Source organism: Gossypium hirsutum, chromosome A09 (genome assembly GCF_007990345.1).
Source record: "Gossypium hirsutum isolate 1008001.06 chromosome A09, Gossypium_hirsutum_v2.1, whole genome shotgun sequence".
Taxonomy (NCBI): domain Eukaryota; kingdom Viridiplantae; phylum Streptophyta; class Magnoliopsida; order Malvales; family Malvaceae; genus Gossypium; species Gossypium hirsutum.
The window spans coordinates 29677402-29700249 of NC_053432.1; the positions used below are offsets into that span (position 1 = coordinate 29677402).

General features: G+C 36.5%; 2 non-coding genes across 2 annotated transcripts; both read left to right on the top strand.

The window, feature by feature from the left end:
* Positions 1-1537: 1537 nt before the first annotated feature.
* On the top strand, positions 1538-1643 carry LOC121206859 (small nucleolar RNA R71). The gene has a single exon (XR_005902030.1). It is a non-coding gene; the product is annotated as a small nucleolar RNA R71 (small nucleolar RNA).
* Positions 1644-20721: 19078 nt separating this feature from the next.
* On the top strand, positions 20722-20827 carry LOC121206832 (small nucleolar RNA R71). The gene has a single exon (XR_005902005.1). It is a non-coding gene; the product is annotated as a small nucleolar RNA R71 (small nucleolar RNA).
* Positions 20828-22848: the final 2021 nt, after the last annotated feature.

The window sequence follows — 22848 nt, forward strand, 5'->3', positions numbered from 1 at the left end:
AATACACAGAGGTCGGAGCAGTCGAACCCTGAAACAGGGGAGACTTTAAGTAATAAACTGTACTAATTGGCTCAACCAAAAATTTTATAAAAAAATTATTAAATAGATATATGAGTCTAGATTTAGGAAAAATTTACGGATCTTGATTTCGAGTTTCTTAACTCGAGATATGATTTTTCTTGTAACTGTGACGCGGGTAGTTAGAAAGCTGTGAATGTAGAAACAAATGATTTGAAGTTCTTAATTTGATAAATTATGTTCGGTAACCCCTCAAGCTTGACTCCGGTGACGGTTTCGGGCGTGGGGGTGTTACACTAATTGTTTGAACATTTTTTAGGGCATGATGTTAATACTAACCCCTAAATCAGCTAATGCATTATTAAGATCTAAACTACCAAATAAGCATGGAATTGTAGAACTCCCTGAATCTTTTAGTTTGTTGGGTAGTTTATTCTATAGAATAGCTGAGCAAACTGCGTTTAGCTCCACATGCGACGCCTCGTTCAACTTCCGCTTATTTGCTAAAAGCTCCTTTAAAAATTTCATTGCGTTTGGCATCTGCGATAAAGCTTCAATAAATGGTAAGTTAATATGTAATTTTTTTAAGAGTTTAAAGAATTTACCAAATTGTTCATCTGAGCTGTCTTTTCTTGTCGTGTTGGGGTATGGCACACGAGGTTTATATTCGACATTCACTGATTTTTTTTATTATGACCTACCTCACCTTGACCTCTACTCACCACAGTTTCTTGCCTTGATTCTGGCTCAGGCTCAACAAACCTTTTTCATCTTGAACATTAATCACGTTGAGCTGTTCCCTTGGGTTGGGTTCTATATTACTTGGCAAGCTACCTTTTGGTCATTCGGAGATTAGTTTGGAAAGCTAGCCTATCTGAGTTTCGAGCCCTTGGATCGACACTTGTTGATTTTTAAGTGCTTTCTCGGTGTTCTGGAAACGGGTTTTTGACACCGAGATAAATTTAGACAGCATTTCTTCAAGGTTTGATTTCTTTTCCTGTTGATTGGGTGGTTGTTGAAAACCTGGAAGATGTTGTGGTCTTTGATTTCCTTGACCGCCCCACAAGAAATTGGGATGGTTCCTCTAACCTGCATTATAAGTGTTACTATATGGGTTATTTTGGGATCTAGAGTTATTGATACCCATATATTGGACTTGTTCCTCCTCGATGCTAGGGTTGAGGGGTTGATACTCTGTGCATGCTTCTCCTCCACTCGTCTCTCACCTCATTACTGGATGTACCTGGGTAGAACCAAGTAAACCATCAATCTTTTTATTTAGAAGTTCTACTTGGTTTGACAGCCTAGTAACTGAATCGACGTTATAAACGCCTACTGTTTTAGTTGGCTTAGTCCTCATGACTTGCCACTGATAGTTATTTAGTGACATCTCTTCAATAATTCGTAAGCCTCTTCAGGTGTTTTGTTGTTGATGGTTCCCCCGGCTGCTACATCAATCATTTGCCTTGTCGAGGGGTTCACACCATTGTAGAATGTTTGAACTTGCAACCATAGAGGTAATTCATGGTGAAAACACCTTCGCAGTAGGTCCTTGTATCTCTCCCATGCATCGTAAAGAGTTTCTAAGTCCATCTGCACAAACGAAGAGATATCATTATGTAATTTTGCTGTTTTAGCCGGCTAAAAATATTTTAATAAAATTTTTTTGTTCATTTGTTCCCAAGTAGGAATTGACCCTCGTGGTAACGAGTTCAACCACTATTTAGCTTTGTTCCTCAATGAAAAAGGGAATAACCGAAGACGAATGGCATCGTCAAAAACGCCATTAATTTTAAATGTATCGCAGAATTCCAGGAAATTTGCCAAGTGAGTGTTTGGATCCTCATCCTACAAACCATCAAACTAAACAAATTGCTGTATCATTTGAATAGTGTTAGGTTTTAGTTCAAAATTATTTGTAGCAATAGCAGACCTAACTATACTTGACTCAGTTCCTGTTAAAGTAGGTTTAGCATAATCATACATAGTACGAGGAGCAGGATTTTGATTTGCTAGTTCAAGGGTATCGCAGGAGGTAGCTAATTGTCTTGGTTTTTAGCCATCTCCTCGGTTGGGGTTTGAATATCATCCTCTTACTCGTTCTTTGTGTACCTTAAGCTTTGCCTTATTTCTTATTTCTGTTTGGTTTCTACGAATTGTGCGATCGATTTCTTCGTCAAAAAGTAGTGGTCCTAATGGGTTTCTTCTAGTCATAAACTATAAAAACCTGCCAAGAGAAAGAAAAAGTAAATTAATAAATAATAAAAATAAAATAGAATTAACTTGCAAGAACAATAATGGCTAAAGTAATAAAAATTAAGCGTTCCTAATATCTTAGTTCCCCGACAACGGCGCCAAAAACTTGATCGCGATTTTTGTGTGACAGGTTTTAAATATTTATACAAGAATCGTTCTTGAAACTAACTATTATCACGATGTAGGCAAGGGTACCTATCGAATAGTAGTACAGTTTTAGCAAGATCGGATTGTCGAACCTAAAGGAACTAATAGTACTAGTAATGACTGTCTTTTTATTATCTAGCTAAGAATAAGGGGGTTTGTTTTAACTAACTAATTAAGTAAACTAAGAATTCACAAAAAATAGAATTGGGGGACTACTTTTGGAAAACGATTGAATTAAGACAATACCTAAGGAAGAATCCATCTAGACTTCACTTGTTATTCTGACTCCGAATCAGACGATTGATTCATTTAACTTGTTCCGTAGAGATCCCTAAGTTATGTTATTATCCTTATTCAAGACTAATAACGTCTAATACCTAGATTGAATAATTGAGACTTTTCTCTACTTAACACCCTAGGTTTGCATTAACTCGATCTATGGATCCCTGTAACAGCCAAATTTTTAGTGGTTTCGGAAACAGTGATTCGAGATCACTAAATCTGACGAGTAAGTTTAGAAATTTTAATAAATAATAATTATGGGCCAAGCGCGAACTTAAAAGAATTCTTTTTAATTAGTGAATTTTGTGATTTTAAAAGAATTAATCAGGTAAATTGGGTTGAAAATGAGGTATCGAGACCTTCGAAAAAATCTTGTCACCCTATCTCTAGGCGCGCAATCAACTCTGCATAATTATGACAATTGTACTCTTAGACAGGGTCTATTCCTCCTCTGAATAAAAGCTTAACTTGAATCAATATCCTGGACTATCTAAACAAGAATTAAGAACAAGCCAAATATTTATCATACAATTCAGAAATAATAATAAGATTCGTCTTAGGTTTCGTTCCCATTAGGTATTTAAGGGATTTAGTTCATAATTAAAAAGGAAAACATCTTAGAAGAATAATGAATACAAAACATAAAGAAAACCCAAAACTCCTGGAGGGAAATTGAGGGGAGATCTTCAGTCTTGATGGTGAATCCGGCTTTTGAGATGGGTCAATCGGCTTCCCTTGAGCAGTTCCCTACCTCCTTCTCTGTGTGTGTCCCTTACTTCCTCCTCTAGGGTGTATTTATAGGCTTTGGAATGCCTAAGAACCCTCGAAATTAGCCTTTTTCGAATTGGACTCAACTTGGGCTCGATAGGGACACGCCCGTGTGCAATTACTTTAGGTCGTGCTTGAACCAGTTAGAATGGCACGGGCGTGTGTTCTACTCGTGTGAGTGGTGCTTTGATTCTGCCAAATTGACACGGCCATGTGGTCTGCCCGTGTGTGGAAGTCCAGGCGGTGTTGATTTCGTACTTTGCCCCATTTTCTCCGTTTTTGGCTATGCTCTCATAAGTATAAAACATGAAATTAAGGCATTAGGAGCATCGGATTCACCAATTCTAAGGGAATAATCATCCATAAGATGTGTTAAGCATGGGGTAAAAATATGTATAAATTACGGTTTATCAGAAACCATGTGTTACGTGATCTCTGTGAATCCAGGTGTTGGTCATGTACTTCCTACCAGTGGCTGGTTAGTCTAGCATGTGTTGCTGATACCTGACAGCTTGCATGAGCAGCCCGTATAGCTACGTCTTGACTGACAGCTTGTGTGAGTAGGCCTGTGATTAGCTCGTGTGGGAGCCCTATGTGTTATAAGATATGAGGTAGCATTCACTACATATGTGGCACTTATGTGTAAGACTTTCCTTGTATCTGATAGTATCCAAAATGTTCAATGGGTAATCCGAAGAGTATGTCAAAGATGACAAAGTATGTGACTATGTTACGAGTTGGTACAGGTATGTATGTATAACTCATGAGTATGAACTTTGGTATGTGATGAACTCTCGGTAAAAATAATGATGAGTGAATCATGCCTAAGATACATGATGATATTTATGTTAACTTATGTTGAATAATTATATGATTAATGTATGATTAATGTTGCTTATTATTTACATGCAAACTTACTAAGCTTTAAAGCTTACTCCCCTTTTCTTTCCATTCCTTATAGTGTCGCCAAGCTAGCTTGGGGATCGAGGGTCGTCGGAGCTCGAATCAAACTATCAAATGATTGATTTGGGTATACTTGGTTTCAATATTTTGAGTATGGCATGTATAGGGACTTGGCATTTTGTTAAGTGTCATATTGGTTTAGCCAAATGTGTTGGCATGGTAATGATTAATGATTCATTTTGTATATGGCCATTGGGAGTTGGAAAATATTAATTTGGTTGGTCATTGGTATATTTATGTGATGAAGCTTATCGTGAAGATGAAATTGGCATGAATGAAAAAGAAAGTATGTGATGTTTATGCATGATGGATGTCAGTATGTGTAATTGATGTATTGACATCTTATTTATGGCTGATTTGGTTGTATGTATATGCTTGGATTTCATGTAGCTTGATGTTGTGCAAGTTGTTGCAAGTAAGGGTCATAAAAGGGCTTGGTAAATAGCCTTATTTTGGCCACATGAGCATAGACACAGCCGTGTGAAGGACACGGCCTAGGGGCATGTGTGTGTATCCAGGGCGTGTGAAGCCTGCACTTATTTTATGAAAAATTTCAAAAATTAAATTCGCCACACGGCCTAGCACACAGGCGTGTGACTTGGCCGTATGACTCCCTTTGGTGCATGAAGTCATAAATAGAAAGTTACATGGGTTACGGACACGGACGTGTGTAACCACACGGCCAACCTACACGGACGTGTGACCCTATTTTGAAGAAAAATTTTCTAAGTGTTTTAAAAATTTCTAAAGTTCTTGGTTTAGTCCCGAACTACTTTTAATGCATGTTTTGGGCCTCGTAGGCTCATTTTAGGGACGATATGTTTGTAAATGAAAAGTTTTAAATTTGGATGAAAATTTATGTCCTGATTTTGTATGTTAGTTTTTGTTTTAGTCTAGTGATGCCTCGAACCTTCCAGCGTCGGATACGGGTAAGGGGTGTTACATCTTCCCTACTCTGGGCGTCAAGCCCAAACTGTAATTATTTGTTGTACTGAAAAATTAAATTGAACTAGCAAAGTAAATTAATTAGTACTTGGGCAAAGTTGACCATTTTATTAAGCATAAAGAAATAAATAAAAATTAAAATTAAAAATTTTCTTTCAGATTACTTAGAAAGTTTCTCCTCGAACAATTACATTTAATTAATATCTCAAGAAAGGTTGGATGGATTACAAATGGTCCCGCTAAAGTTCCAATCTCCTTAGACAGATTTAATTTAATGTACTAATTCAAAAAAAATAATTTCTAAGTATGTCATTTATTAAAAAATAAAAATATTAAAAATTATGGGTCTATTAAATTTAACGATGTTTCAATTCACTTAATTTCACCATCCTAATCGTCTTTAAGACATTGACCATTAACTTTAAATATACCTCCATTGTTGTTGTACAATTCTATAGCTCCATATGGATACACTTTGTGGATGGTATAAGGTCCTTTCTATCGAGATTTTAGCTTTCTCGGAAATAAGCTTAGCCTTGAATTAAACAACACTTTCTAACCTTCTTTGAATTCATGAGGTTATATACGACTGTCATGCCATCTCTTTTTTTGTCTTTATACATCTTGGCATTATCGTATGAAAATAACCTCAACTCTTCATGCTCATCAAGCTGTAACATCCTTCTCTCACTAGCTTGTTTAAGATCCAAATTTAATTGTTTCAAAACCCAAGAGCATTATTCTCAAACTCAAGCAGCAAATGATACACCATTCTAAAGACTAACCAATAAGTAGTCATTCCTAACGGTATCTTAAAAGCGGTTCAATAGGCCCATAGAGCATCATCAAGCTTTTGAAACCTTTATTTTTGCTTGGGTGCACCACCATCTCAAGGATACCTTTAATTTCACGATTCACCCTTTCAACTTGCCCATTTGACTGTGGATGATAGGAAGTGGAGATTTTATGTTTCACATTGTACTTGTCAAGCTACCATTTAAGCCATTTATTTACAAAGTGAGATCCTTCATTGCTAATTATAGCTCTAGGAGTCCTAACCCGTGTAAACACATGCTTATGTAGGAATCGAATAACAACCTTAGCATCATTTGTTGGGTACGCTTCAGCTTCAACCCACTTGGATACACAATCCACAGCTACTAAGATATATTTGTTCTCATAAGAAGAAGGAAACGGGCCTAGAAAATAAATGCCTCATAAATCGAATAACTCTACCTCTATAATGTTTGTCAAGGGCATCTCATTCCTCCTTGATATGTTTTCAACCCTTTAGCATCTACCACAAATTTTCATATATGCATATGCATCCTTAAACACTATAGGCCAAAAGAATCCTACTTGTAAAATGTTTGTTGTATTGCGGGAACCACCAAATTGTTTCCCAGTTGGAGATGGATGGCAATAATACAAGATTCATCAATTTCACTTTAGCTATGCACTTCCTAATTATGTTACCTACACATTATTTAATCAAAAATAGATCATCCTAGAAATAATACCGACTATCGTGAATGAATTTTTTCCTTTTTTGGTATCATTTCTCGAGGAATTATTCCACATGCTAAATAATTCGTATAATTAGCAAACCAAGGTATTTCATGAATTCGGCTTACCTCGAAGATATGTTCATCTAGAAAATTTTCATTGATTGGAACAAGTGAATGAGTTACCTCATTTTGTTCCAACCTTGACAGATGATCAGGTAGTTGATTTTCAACACCTCTTGTATCTTGGATCACAAGGTCAAATTTTTGAAGTACAATTATCCATCGAAATAGCTTTGGTTTAGCATTTTTCTGTGAGTAAGTATTTAATGGCTACATGGTTAGTAAAATAGTGACTTCTGTACTTATGACGTAAGAATGGAGCTTGTCAAAAGTAAAAACTAAAGTAAAGAGTTCTTTTTTGGTTACCATGTAATTGAGTTGGGCTCCTACCAAAGTTCTACTTGCATAGTAGATATGGTGAAATACTTTGTTCCTTCTTTGACCCATCACAACTCGAATAGCAAAATCGTTTGCATCACACATTAACTCAAAATAAGAGTTCCAATAAGGTGTAATGATTATTGGGCTGAGATTAATTGACTTTTTAATTCTTCAAAAGCTTCCAAGCATGTTTTGTCAAACTCAAAAATAGTATCTTTCTCTAGCAGCTTATACAAATGCTTAGAAATTTTTGAAAATTATTTTATATCCCTTTGGTAAAATTTAGCATGGCCTAAGAAACTCTGAACTCCTTTAACAATGATTGGTGGTGGTAATTTTTAAATTACATCTACTTTATCAAATTCGATGCCATTTCTAGAAATTTTATGTCCTAAGACAATTCCCTTTTTAACCATAAAATGACATTTCTCCCAGTTAGAGACAAGATTTGTCTCATCGCATCTCTTAAGTACCTCAGCCAACTTACTCAAACAAATATCATAAGTATTACCAAAAATAGAAAAATCATCCACGAAAACCACAACAAAATTTTCAACCATATCAGTAAATATTGTCATCATGCATCGTTGAAATGCTGTAGGTGCATTACATAAACCAAAAGGCATTCGCCCAAAAGCATACGTATCGTAGGGACAAGTAAAAGTTGTTTTGTGTTGATCTTTCGGGGCTACAAATATTTGGTTATATCCTAAATATCCATTTAAAAAATAGTAAAATTCGTTACCTGTCAATCAATCTAACATCTAATCCATAAAAGGCAATGGGAAATGGTCTTTATGAGTAGCTTTGTTCAATTTTCTATAGTATATATAAATTCTCCAACTCGTTATAGTTCTTGCTGAAATTAACTCATTACATTTATTCTAAACAATCGTGATTCTATCTTTCTTCGATACACATTGTGTTGGACTTACCCATGAACTACCTGAGATGGGGTAGATAATTCCCACATCTAACCATTTGATCACTTTCTTTCGCACTACCTCTTTCATGATAGGGTTGAGTCTCCTTTGCCCATCAATTCTAGCTCTTTCACCTTCCCCTAAAATAATCTTATGCATACAAAAGGAAGGGCTTATTCCTCAAATATCAACTATGGTCCAACTGATTGCCCTTTTAAATTTCTTTAAACAACAATTAGTTGCTCCTCTTGATGTTCTATCAGTTCTGCTGAAATAATCATAGGCAAAGTAAAACTATTACCTAATTAAACATATTTCAAATAGGAAGGAAGTACCTTAAGTTCAAGTTTAAGCGGTTCATCAATTGACAACTTGGGTTACATGTATTCACGAGCTTCCAACTCCAATGGTTCAAACTGTGCTGGTTGAACATATTCCCTTAGATTGGCTTCCATCAAAGCCATATTTTCATTACATTTTTCACCTTCTAGCAGCTCGGACCTTAAAGTTTTCTACAATAGGTCTTCTTCAAAATTATTCTCTCATTCCATAGCAACTAAAGTTTCTAACTCTTCCATCATTGAATATTCTTCCATCAGATTAGGAAATTTCATCCCTTTAAGAACATTAAGCGTTACCTAATTGTCTCTCATAGTGGCTTCACCTTTTTTCATGTCTATTAATGTTATTCCCGTGGTTAGGAAAGGTCGTCCTAGGATGATCGACACTTCCTTATCTACTTCAAAATCTAACACAATAAAGTCAACAAGAAAAATAAACTTATCTACTTTTACCAAAACATCCTAGATCTTTCCTTCGGGATATGTTAAAGATCCATTAGCAAGTTGTAGTGTCACAGTTGTAGGTCTTACTTTAGCTATTCCTAACAACTTGAAAATATATTTAGGCATCAAGTTGATGCTTGCTCTTAAGTCACACAAAGCTTCACCATAGTAAGATTCTCCAATATTACAAGGTATAGTAAAGATTCCAGGGTCCTTCAATTTTAAAAGTAGCTTGTTTTGTATAAACGCACTGCACTCCTTCACTAAGGCTATAGTCTCACTCTCACTAAGTCTTTTCTTCTTGGACAGAATATCCCACAAGAACTTGACATAATTAGGCATTTGCTCTAAAGCCTCTACCAACGGAATATTGATGTGAAGTTATTTTAGAACATCCAAAAAGTTCTTGAATTTCACCAACTATTTTTGCTTATTTGGTTGGAATCTTTGAGGGTATGGAGGTTGTGGAAATTTCGCTTGAACCGGACAACTGTTCTGAGGAGATAAATCTACATCTAAAGAAGATGTTAGCTTATCCGAATTCACTAGTTTAGATTTTACCTCATCAGACTTTGTAAGTTCTAGCTCTTTTGGTGTAGGAATTTCAACTGTTGGTTGACTTTCCTCTTTCTAAAGAGGTTTAACCTCAACCGTCTTGGGCTCCAAAGTCTTACCATGTAACAACCCAATTTTGGGACTAGTTGGAACAATGGTTTTAGGACCTTGAATTTGACATAGGAAAACTTATTTTTATTACATTTTCATGGTCTATAGCTTTCCAGAATGATTTCGTGAAAATTTCGTTCAAAAATTTTGATGTTTAAGCACTCAATTTAGCAAAATGGACTAAAATGTAAAAGGTGCAAAAGTTGAGTTCTACATGCTGAGGTGTCTAATTGTTATGAAGTTTTAAATTTATGGTCCTTAGACAGTAATTAGACCATTTTTTAAATTAGTGGACAAAAATAGACATGAGGTAAGAGAAATTTTATGTTTTAAGTCAGGGGTATTTTGGTCATTTGGCTAATAAATGAATTAAAAATCAAATTAAAGGGGAACCACAACTAAGGTTTGTTCATCTTCCAACCTCAATTGTAAGTCCGTTTTAGCCCCGTTTTTAATGATTTTTTTTTGTTTTTGAGATCCTTGTAACCTAATCTATCTATTTCTACCACTAATCATTGAGGTCCAACATTTGACCCATGCTACATATTTGTTTATTTTGATGTCTAATGGTAGATTATGCAAGTTTAATGTTAGATAAACAACTTTTGCTAGGTGATTTTTGATGAAAATGTCAAAAGGACCTATTTGTAAAAAGATTTCAAAATGTGTGTAAAATTGTGATTAAATGAAAAATGTGAGCTGTTATAAGCATGCAAGAGGTTTGGTTAGGCTTGGGTCTTGATGAAATTGAATAGATTTCATTTTGTGAGCCTAGGGACTAAAACATAAATATGTCAAAGTTTAGGGGCAAAAATGTAATTTACCATAGTGTGATTTTTGGACTGAATTGAGTAATGTGGTTACTAAATGAGTTAAATTTTCTATTATAGATCAAGAGAAATGAGGTTCGGACCTATATCGGGGGAAAAACAAAGTATTGGACGATTAGGTCCATTTCCACTATTTTTGTACCGAGGTAAGTTCATATGAAAATAATGCATTATTAATTATGCTTTAATTGCTTTAATATTGTATGAATTATGGTTGACTCCTTGGATTTAATCGACAAAGTTCTACAAGAGAGAAATCCCGGTTGAACCTTAAGAATAGATAGAAAACAAATGTCATGGCATTAGGGTTATTTGAGATTATGTGCAAGACTATATCTAGGATATGGCATCAATATGAGACTTCGTGCAAGAAAATAGCTGGGCTACTGACATCGATATAAGATCTCATGTAAGGCCATATCTAGGATATGGCATTGGTATGGTGCTGTGAGTGTGAGATTTCCCGAGTATCCTTTAGTATTCCAAGTGGTTCAATGGGAATCGTACGACAATGTTAATGTTGTGAAAGATCATGGTATGTTGCAAGATGGTATAGGTATGTAAATAAGACTTATGCTTAATGAGCTCAATGTGTGATAAATTCTTTGGTAAGGTTATGATTGTGCAAGTTATGATATTAAGGTTTTAATAATATTTATGCCAAGTTGGACTATGAGATTTATAATGACATATATGTTAATTCACTCCATGTTAATTGCATGATAAATATGTGTCTATGATGCTTATTATTTGCATAGGAACTTACTAAGCTTTAAAGCTTACTCCTTCTCTTTTCCCTTGTTTTATAATGTCACCAAGCCAGCTCAGGGATAGAAGATTGTCGGAGATCCAGTCAAACTATCAACTTATTATTTTGGGTACCAATTTTTTTAACATTTTGAGTTATGGCATGTATAGTGACTTGGTCTTTTTGTTAAATGACATAATTGATTTGGCCAAATGTGTTGGCTTATGTTGGTTGATAATTCATTTTGTAAATTTCCATTGAAATTGGCTAATATTGGTTTAAGTATATGCATATGATGATGCCTTTTATGGATGTGGAAATTTGTATGGTTTAAGTTGAATAGCATGTGATGGTTGTACGTGGTAGATGATAGTATGTGGCTAATTGAGTTGAATGTACATGCCTGGATTGGTATTATATGTTGTTGTGTAGGTTGTGCATGGAAGGGTGGCAAAAAGGCTTGGTAAATAGGCATATTTTTGTCCGCACGGGTAGACACACGGGCGTGTGTCTAGGCCGTGTATGACACAGGCTTGCCTCATAAGCGTGTGATCTGGCCGTGTGTCCCCTCATCTTAATTGTTGCAAAATAGAATGCTCAGTATCGAGCACACAGGCAGAGGCACGGGCGTGTGTCTCAGCTGTGTGGACGACATGGCCTTGAACACAGGTGTGTGCCCTGGCCATGTGAAGTCTACACTTATTTTATGAAAATGTAGGAAAATTAAATCGACCACAGGGCCTAAGCGTACGAGCGTGTGCCTTGGCCATGTGACTTCACTTTGTTCATGGATGACAAACAAAGAGTTACATGGGGTCTGGGCACAGGCGTGTGTGACCACACGGCCTGCTCACACTGGCGTGTCCCAAGGCCTATTCATAAAATTTTTTCTAAATGTTGTGAAATTTTCTAAAGTTCTCAGTTTAGTCCTGAACCATTTCCAAAGTATGTTTTGGCCTCGTAAGCTCGTTATAGGGATGATTTGAATGCATGTGAAAAGTTTTAAATTTGAACGAAAATTTATGTTTCTATTTTGTATTTTTGTTTAAGTTTAAGTTCAGTAATGCCTCGTACCCTATTCAGGCACCGAATACAGGTAAGAGGTGTTACATTTAATGATATCAGAGCTACAGTTTAGTCGATTCTAGGACTAACGTAGAATGAGTAAGATTCTAGCGATACATGCCATAAATGAACTGTGATAGTGTGATGACTCCTGACAATTTCGAATTGTGTTTTCATATAGTAATGGATCCCAATCGAGCTGAGGCTGATGAAGTCGAAAGTAATGCACCGGTTTCCACTCTAGGGGCAGCGCCGTCAGATAGTAGACCTCCTACAGTTGTTAGGGAGAAGGAGGCAGGGAAGCATTTCTCCACATGATGAATGAGTGGTATACGAAATTTGTTCAAACAAATCTGAATGCCCAACCTCCTCTACCCCCACCTACTCCTCGACCGGTTCCCGTAGCCCAATAAGGGGTGAAATTTGTAAGAATGAACAAGCCCCTGGTTAATAAGGTCCGAAAGCATGAGACTGAAGATTTTAGAGCTAATGCGGATGATGATCCCAAAAGAGCAGAGTTTTGGCTCGAAAACTCTATCAGGGTATTTGATGAGCTGTCCTGCATACCGGATGTGTGTTTAAAGTGTGTTATCTCACTTCTGGGATATTCTGCGTATCATTAGTGGAATACATTGGTATCAGTGGTACCAAGAGAAAGGGTTACATGAGAATTCTTTCAAGAGGAATTCCGAAAGAAGTATATTAGCCAACAGTTCATCGATCAGAAACATAAGGATTTTCTTGAGCTGAAACTGGGTCGTATGACAGTGACCGAGTATGAGCGAGAACTCGTCAGACTTATTAAATACACTCAAGAGTGTGTTTCAACCGAAGCTATTATGTGCAAGGTATTTGAGGATGGATTGAATAAGGATATTTGTGTGTTAGTTGGAATCTTAGAGCTGAAAGAACTTGTGGTATTGGTTGAACACGCTTGGAAGGCCAAAGAGTTGAACAAAGAGAAGAGGAAAGCTGATCTTGAAGCTAGAGATCCGAGAAAAAGATTGATGAGTAAGTCATTTCCATCTCAGTCCAAGAAATCTAAAGAAATGTATTCTTGTTCGAATGTTTCAGCTAGGTATTCACGTAGAGATTGTGAGAAGCAACATTCGAGTTTTAAACCTCAAGCCACTTCCATGGCAAGTGTGGGTAATGTAAAGTCAAACAAACCTAAATGTCAGCATTGTGGGAGGAGACATCCCGACGAGTGTAGGAATAATGTCCAGGCTTGCTTCAAGTTTGGCTCTCAAGAGTATTTTATCCGAGATTGCCCCGAAAGGGTTGAGAAAGAAAAATTTCAGAGTGCGAGGCCTAGTAATACTGTTAATAGGGGTAGGCCACCGAGTAATACCGGGAATGAAGCTAGTAGTAAAGGTGTGATGAAAGACACCGCTGTGAGATTCGAAGCTTGAGCACCTACTAGAGGCTATGCTATCTGTGCTCACGAAAAAGCGATATATCTCGATGTTATCATTGGTACTTTTTCTCTCTAAAATACTAATGTAGTTGCATTAGTTGATCCTGGATAGGCTCATTCTTATGTTTGTGTGAAATTGGCAGCTAGTAAGAGCTTGCCTGTTGAGTTTATTGAGTTTGTGACTAGAGTGTCAAACCCTTTAGGTAAACATGTGTTAGTTGATAGAGTTTGCAAGAATTGTCCCTTGATGATTCGAGGTCATTATTTTTTGGCTGATTTAATATGGTTGCCATTTGATGATTTCGATGTTATTTTGGTTATGGATTGGTTGACATTGCATGATGCTGTGGTAAACTGTAAAAGAAAGATTATTGAACTAAAATGTGAAAATGGTGAAATTCTTCAAATTGATTCAGATGATTCGGGTGAGCTACCTGCTGTAATCTCTTCGATCACTATCCAAAGATATGTAAGAAAGGGCTATGAAGCTTACCTTGCTTATGTGTTGAATACAAAAGAATCTGAATTGAAAATTGAATCAGTGCCGATTGTTTACGAATATCCGGAGGTGTTTCCGGAAGAGTTTCCTGGGTTACCTCTAGTTAGAGAAGTTGAGTTTGGTATTGATTTAGTCCCTGGTACTTCACCGATATCTATTGCTCCTTATAGAATGACTCCAACTGAGTTGAAAGAATTGAAAGCTCAGTTGCAAGAGCTGATAGATAAGGGTTTTGCGAGACCGAGTTATTCTCCCTGGGGTGCTCTAGTGTTATTTGTAAAGAAGAAAGACGGATCTATGAGACTTTGTATCGATTATTGGCAGCTCAACAAGGTGAATATAAAGAACAAGTATCCTTTACTAAGGATAGATGACCTATTTGATCAATTGAAAGGAGCAACGGCATTATCGAAGATTAATTTAAGATCTGGCTACTATCAGCTGAGAGTTAAAGAGTCGGATGTGCCAAAAACTGCTTTCAGAAAAAGGTACAGACACTATGAATTTCTTGTTATGCCTTTCGGATTAACTAATACACCTGCTGCTTTTATTATGGATTGACCATATTTGGACAAGTTTGTGGTTGTGTTTATTGATGATATTTTGATTTATTCTCAAGATAAGTTCGAGCATGCCGATCACTTGAAAACTATTTTGTATACTTTGAGAGATAAGAAATTATTAATTAAATTCAGTAAAAGTGAGTTTTGGCTCTGAGAGGTCAGATTGTTGGGACATATTGTTACGGGTGATGGTATTTGGGTTGATCCAAGTAAAATTTCAGCAACTATTGATTGGAAGCCGTCAAGGAATGTATCTGAATTCAGAAGCTTTTTGGGCCTAGTCAGTTATTATCGACGGTTTATTAAAGGATTTTCGATGATTGCTATTCCTATGACCAAGTTGTTGCAAAAAAATGTTAAGTTTGAATGGTCTAAAAAATGTCAGCAAAGTTTTGAGAAGTTGAAGGCACTATTGACTAAGGCACCAGTTCTAGTGCAACTTGAATCGGGAAAGGGGCTTGTGATTTATAGCGATGCGTCATTGAATGGATTAGGATGTGTGTTGATGCAAGAGGGAAAAGTGATAGCCTATGCCTAGAGACAGTTAAAACCGCACGAGAAAAATTATCTGACGCATGATTTTGAATTAGCTGCTATTGTGTTTGCTCTGAAAATTGGAGACACCATTTGTACGGTGAGAAATGTCATATCTTTTTCGATTATAAGAGTTTAAAATACTTGATGACTCAGAAGGATTTAAACTTGCGGCAACAAAGATGGCTCGAGTTACTAAAGGATTATGATCTAGTGATTGACTATCACCCGAGTATGAGCCAATGTAGTCGCAGATGCATTGAGTAGAAAGTCTTTGTTTTCTTTGAGAGTGATGAATCCACGGTTGACCTTGTCTGATAATGGTTCGATACTAGCCGAGTTGAGAGCTAGACCATTATTTTTTCAACAAATTTGTGAAGCTGAAAAATGTGACAGTGATTTGCATGTCAAAAGAGTTCATTGTGAATCGGGTAGTGATTCAAAATTTCATGTCGGATCCGATGATTTTTTGATGTTCGAGGTAGAGAAAAATGATGAACTTATTTAGAAAATTCTTAATGAAGTGCATAATGGTTGTCTATCTGTGCATCCGGGTAATACGAAAATGTATAATGATTTGAAGAAATTGTATTGGTGGTCTGGTATGAAACAAGATATTTCAAAGTTTGTTTCAAAATGTTTGATTTGTCAACAAGTGAAAGCAGAACACCAAGTGCCTTCGGGTTTACTTCAGCCAGTGATGGTACCCGAGTGGAAAAATGATAGGATTACGATGGATTTTGTAACAGATTTTCCTTTAACTCTGAAAATAAAGATATTGTATGGGTTGTGGTTGATAGATTGACAAAATCGGCTCATTTTATACCGGTACGTACTGATTATTCACTTAATAAGCTAGCTGAATTGTATATTTCGGAGATTATATGACTGCACGAAGTACCTGTATGTATTATTTCAGATAGAGATCTGAGGTTCAGTTTGAGATTTTGGAAGAAGTTGCAAGAGGCTTTAGGTACGAAGTTGAACTTTAGTACCGCATTTCATCCACAAACCGATGGTCAGTCCGAAAGAACAATTCAAGTACTTGAAGATATGCTCCGATGTTGTGTTCTGGAATTCGAGGGTAGTTAGGAAAAATATCTACCATTGTTCGAATTTTCCTATAACAACAATTTTCAATCGAGTATAAAAATGGCACCTTATGAGGCATTGTATGGCCGCAAGTGACGGACACCTTTGTATTGGACTAGCGTAGTGAGAAACAGATTCATGGGGTTGATTTGGTCAGAGAAACCGAAGAAAAAGTAAAGGTAATCCGTGATTTCTTGAAAGCAGCTTCAGATCGACATAAGTCATATGCAGACTTGAAAAGAAATGAGATTGAGTTTCAAGTTGTTGATAAAGTATTTTTGAAAGTATCACTGTGGAAGAAAATCCTTAGATTTGGTCGTAAAGGCAAGTTAAGTCCACGTTTCATTGGGTTGTATGAAGTTATTGAAAGAATAGGGCCAATGGCATATTTGTTAGCTTTATCGAAAAAATTGGAAAGGATTCATAATGTATTTCATGTGTTAATGTTGCGACGATATCGTTCTGATCTTTCACATGTGATTTTTGTGACAGAGATTGAGATTCGACCGGATATGACGTACGGTGAAGAACCGATTAAGATATTAGCTCGAGAGGTTAAACAGTTGAGAAATAAAAGTATACCTCTAGTGAAAGTTTTGTGGCAAAGACATGGTGTTGAAGAGGCTATGTAGGAACCCGAAGAGGCTATGAGAAAACAGTACCTGAACCTATTTTCTAGTAAGATTTTCGGGGACGAAAATCTCTAAAGGGGAAGAGTTGTAATAGCCTGATTTTGGGGCTAGTCGGAATAGTGGTTTTGGCACCAAGAATTTGACATAGGAAAACTTGTTTTTATTACATTTTCATGGTCTACAGCTTTATAAAATGATTTTGTGAAAATTTCATTCGAAAATTTTGACATTTAAGCACTCAATTTAGCAAAAAGGAATAAATTGTAAAGAGTGTAAAAGTTGAGTTCTACATGCTAGAGGTGTCTAATTGTTATGAAATTTTAAATTTAAGGTCCTTAGGTGGTAATTAGACCATTTGTTAAGTTAGTGGACAAAAATAGACATGAGGTAAAAGGAATTTCATGTTTTAAGTTAGGGGCATTTTGGTCATTTGGCTAATAAATGAATAAAAAATCAAATTAAAAGCCAAATTTTGCTCATCTTCTGCCCTTGGCCGAAATTTTCAAAGGGGAATTATAGCTAGGTTTATTCATCTTCCAACCTCGATTGTAAGTCCGTTCTAGCCCCGTTTTTAATGATTGTTATGTTCTTGAGATCCTTGTAACCTAATCTATCTATTTCAACCATTAATTTGAGAGATGATTGAGGTCTAGGGTTTGACCCATGTTAGATATTTGTGTATTTTGATGTCTAACGGTAGATTATGCAAGTTTAATGTTAGATAAACAACTTTTGCTAGATGATTTTTGATGAAAATGTCAAAATGACCTGTTTGTAAAAAGATTTCAAAATGTGTGTAAAAGTGTGATTAAATAAAAAATGTGAGTTGTTATAAGCGTGAAAGAGGTCCAGCTAGGCTTGGGTCATGATGGAATTGAATAGATTTCATTTTACGAGCCTAGGGACTAAAATGTAAATATATCAAAATTTAAGGGCAAAAATGTAATTTTACCATAGTGTGATTTTTGGACTGAATTGAGTAATGTGGTTAATAAGTGAGTTAGATTTCTATTATAGATCAAGAGAAATGAGGTTCGGACCTAGAGCAGGGAAAAACAAAGTCTTTGACGGTTAGGTCCATTTCCACTATTTTTGTACCGAGATAAGTTCGTATGTAAATAATGCGTTATTAATTATGCTTTAATTGCTTTAATATTGTATGAATTATGACTGAACCCTTGGATGTAATTGACAAAGTTTGAGAAAAGAGAAATCGTGGTTGAACCTTAGGAATAGATAGGATACAAATGTCATGACATTAGGGGTATTTGAGATTACATGTAAGACCATATCTGGGATATGGCATTGATATGAGACTTCATGTAAGACCATAGTTGGGCTATTGGCATCGATATGAGATCCTATGTAAGGCCATATCTGGGATATGGCATTGGTATGGTGCTATGAGTGTGAGATTTCCTGAGTATCCTTTAGTATTCCAAGTGGTTCAACGGGAATTGTACGGGAATGTTAATGTTGCGAAAGACCTTGGAATGTTGTAAGATGGTGCAGGTATGTACATAAAACTTATGCTTAATAAGTTCGATGGGTGATGAATCCCTCGATAAGGTTATGATTGTGCAAGTTATGATATTAAGGTTTTAATAATATCCATGCCAAGTTGGGCTATGAGATTTGTAATGATGTATATGTTAATTCACTTCATGTTAATTGCATGATAAATATGTGTTTATGATGTTTATTATTTTCATAGGAACTTACTAAGATTTAAAGCTTACTCCTTTTCTTTTTCCTTATTTTATAGTGTCACTAGGCTAGCTCGGGGATCGAAGATTGTTGGAGATCCAGTCACACTATAAACTTATTATTTTGGGTACCAATGATTTTAACATTTTGAGTTATGACATGTATAGGGACTTGGTGTTTTTGTTATATGTCATAGTTGATTTGGCCAAATGTGTTGGCTTATGTTGGTTGATAATTCATTTTGTAGACGACCATTGAAATTGGCTAATATTGGTTTAAGTATATGCATATGATGATGCCTTTCATGGATGTGTAAATTTGTATGGTTTAAGTTGAATAGCATGTGATGGTTGTACGTGGTAGATGATAGTATGTGAATGATGTGTGGATACCTTGTTTACGGCTGATTGAGTTGAATGTACATGCTTGGATACCTTGGTTGTGCATGGAAGGGTGGCAAAAAGGCTTGGTAAATAGCCTTATTTTTGTCCACACGGGTAGACACATGGGCATGTGTCTAAGCCATGTGTAACACACGGCTTGCCCCATGGGCGTGTGATCCGGTGTGTGTCCCCTGCACCTTAATTGTTGCAAAAAAGAATGCTCAGTATCAAGCACACAGGCAGAGGTAAGGGTGTGTATTCAGCCGTGAGGACGACACGGCCTCAAACACGGGCATGTGCCCTGGCCGTGTGAAGTCTACACCTATTTTATGAAAAATTAGGAAAATGAAATCGACCACACGGCCTAAGCGCACGGGCGTGTTCCTTGGTCGTGTGACTTCACTTTATTCATGGATGACAAACAAAGAGTTACATGGAGTCTGGGCACGGCATGTGTGAGCACACGGCCTGCTTACACGGGCGTGTCCTAAGCCACACGAGCGTGTGGCCCTTATTTGATGAAAAATTTTCTAAATGTTATGAAATTTTCTAAAGTTCTCGTTTTAGTCCCTAACCACTTCCAAAGTATGTTTTGGGCCTCGTAGGCTCATTATAGGGACGATTTGAATGTATCTGAATTTTTTTTATTTTGAACAGAAATTTATGTTTCAGTTTTGTATGTTTGTTTACGTTTAAGTTCGATAATGCCTCGTACCTTGTTTCGGCGTCGAATATGGGTAAGGGTTGTTACATACCACTTTGTAAGGCAACTACCTTGCAATGTTCCTTACCCAAATCTCTTGGATTTTCTGTATCGCTTAGCAAGGCTCCTTACGGTTAGTTACGAACTTCCATAGCTAACTGACCTATTTGGTTCTCCAAATTTTTCAATGTTGTTGATTGACACTAGATTTAGGCATTATTTTTTGCCATGTATACCTTTAACAAGTTCTCTAAATTGTTGAATGATTTAACTTGAGGTGGTTTAGGAACTTGCTGATTAAACCCTTGGGATTGACTTGGTCTATTTTACATATAGGTGTTGTTCGGCCCATTTCTTCGATTGCTCCAGGAAAACTTTGGATGGTTTCACCATGAAGGATTATAGGAGTTGGACTGTGCTCCTTCTCCACTTCTATTTTAGCGTTCATTTCCTACGTGATAAATTATCTCAAAGTTTGATAGACAATTTTGAAAAGAGTGGCCATCCCCACAATATATGTAGGAAACTACATTGAGCTGAATCGTTGTTTGAGCTGTAAAATTACTCACACCATTAGTGGTAAACTGTTTCAACATTGAAGAGATATACGATACTTGAGCTAAGAGTGAAGTGAGGGCATTGACTTTATGAATTATGGCTACACATCTTCTTAACTCTACTAGATTTGTTGGTCATTGATAGTTGTTACTAGCAATCCTCTCGATGATTTCGTAAGCCTTGTTATAAGACTTCGACAACAGAGCACTATTCGCAGAAGCAACTACCACTAACCTTGTATGTATGTTGAGACCATTATAAAATATCTCTAACTTGATGCAATGTGGAATCCCATGATGAGGACACTTATGAAGTAATTCTTTGAATCTCTTCTATGCCTCATACAATGACTCATCATCCAATTACTGGAAGGTGGTGATCTCATTTTGCAACTTGGTGTTTTTTCTAGGTGGGAAATACTTAACCATAAATCTTTCTGCTAATTCCTGCTAAGTAGAAATTGAGCTAGGTGGCAACAAATTGAGCCATGGTCATGCTTGATCTCGTAACGAGTATGGAAACAACTTCTACCTCAATACATCTTCAGTCACACTGGTTATTTTAAATGAATCACTCACCTCCATGAATAATTGAAAGTGAAAGTGTAGATCTTTCATGCGCAGTCCATTGAACTTCCCCACCACTTGAAGCATATGAAATATTACAGGCTTCAATTCAAATTAGGGTACCTCGATATCTAGCCTCCTAATTCCTGAATTTAACTCATTAAAGAGTGGCACAACGTACTGTCTTATGGCACGATCCCTATCATCAGCAATAAGGATGGGATTGCGCATATGATTCGCTCCATTTCCTTGTCCATCATTTTGATTCCAAGGTCCATTTTTGTTTGTCTCTAGGCTAATCATTCACATCTTCTTTGTCTAAATGTCCACTCAATTTAAGGGTCTACCGGTAATAAATTTATAATTTGATCTATACTCATAAACTCTTGAAAATAGAGAATTAATTACTAAATTTAGGAGTAAAATAAAAATAAAATAAAAAACCAAATTGCAAAGAATAATTTCACAAAAAAAATGATTAAGGAAACAGTCCCTGGCAACGGTGCCAAAAACTTGTAACGTGTAGGTTTGTGCAAGTCTACACAGTTGTTATCAAGTAGTAAGTAAAAGAGTTATCATCTCCACCGGGACTACATATGTTAATCAATTAATTATAAAATTCAAGTTCACAAGGTTGTGATAAAAACTAAATATTTTAAGTAATGGATGTCAAGAATAATTAACTAGATGCATAATGATCCCAAATGCAATTCTAATCTAATTATGATAATTAGCTAAAACGCATGAGATAAATTTAGCAGCAACAACACAAACTTCAACAATCAGTAACATGAATATGCTAGAATAATTACATCATTCAACTTAATTCATTTGTCTTTTGTTTAACTATAACACCCCTCACCCTTGTTCATTGCCGGAATAGGGTTATGGAGCATTACCAGGCTTATTACACAAATAAACCTACATTCACATACAATTTTTCCATTCCAAATATAAATCATTTACAATCATTCATATTGTCCCTAATACGAGCCTACGAGGCCCAAATCATGCATTAGGAGTGGTTTGGGACTAAACTGATAATCCAGGAAATTTTTGGAACACTTAGAAAATTTTTCAAAATATAGGGGACACACGTCCGTGTGGCCCGGTCGTGTGTCTCACATGGCCAAAGACACGCCCGTGTCACAGGCCGTGGGACATTCGAAATGGGATCACATGGCTGTGTTCTAGCCCGTGTCCAACCCCGTTAACTCCCTAACTTGGGTCACACGGCCAACCACATGCCCATGTGACCAGCCCGTGCGGCCTTTGAAATGGCCTCACACACCCATGTGTCAGGCCGTGTGCTAGGCCGTGCCAAACCTATAGGGTATACTGACTTATGCCACACAACCAAGTCAGACGCCCATGTGCTGGGCCATGTGAAGCATACTAACTTGATTTGTAATTAAACACCAGGGGACACACGGCCGTGTCACCTGACCATAAGTCACACACGGTTGAAACACACACCCGTGTCTCTACCCGTGTGGACAAAAATAGGCTATTACAAGCCATCTTTCTCACCTAAATTGCATTCACCTATACCAAACCAAAAGGCATATAACATGGCATAAATAGGCATTCAAACAAATCTCAACCAAGCCTAATTCATACTAATTCCATACCAAGAACTATATGACTCGTTACATCATATTTTCCAAATTCAAAACATACCAAATCCACAAACTCAAATCATCAATTTGGTCACTTTCAATTATGCATCACTTTACCTAAAACCACAAACATGCCAATCTCAAATTCAACCATTTGATACTCCAAATATCAATTCACAAGAAGCATATAAATGACAATTATACACAACATATCAGAAGGCCTTTTTCAT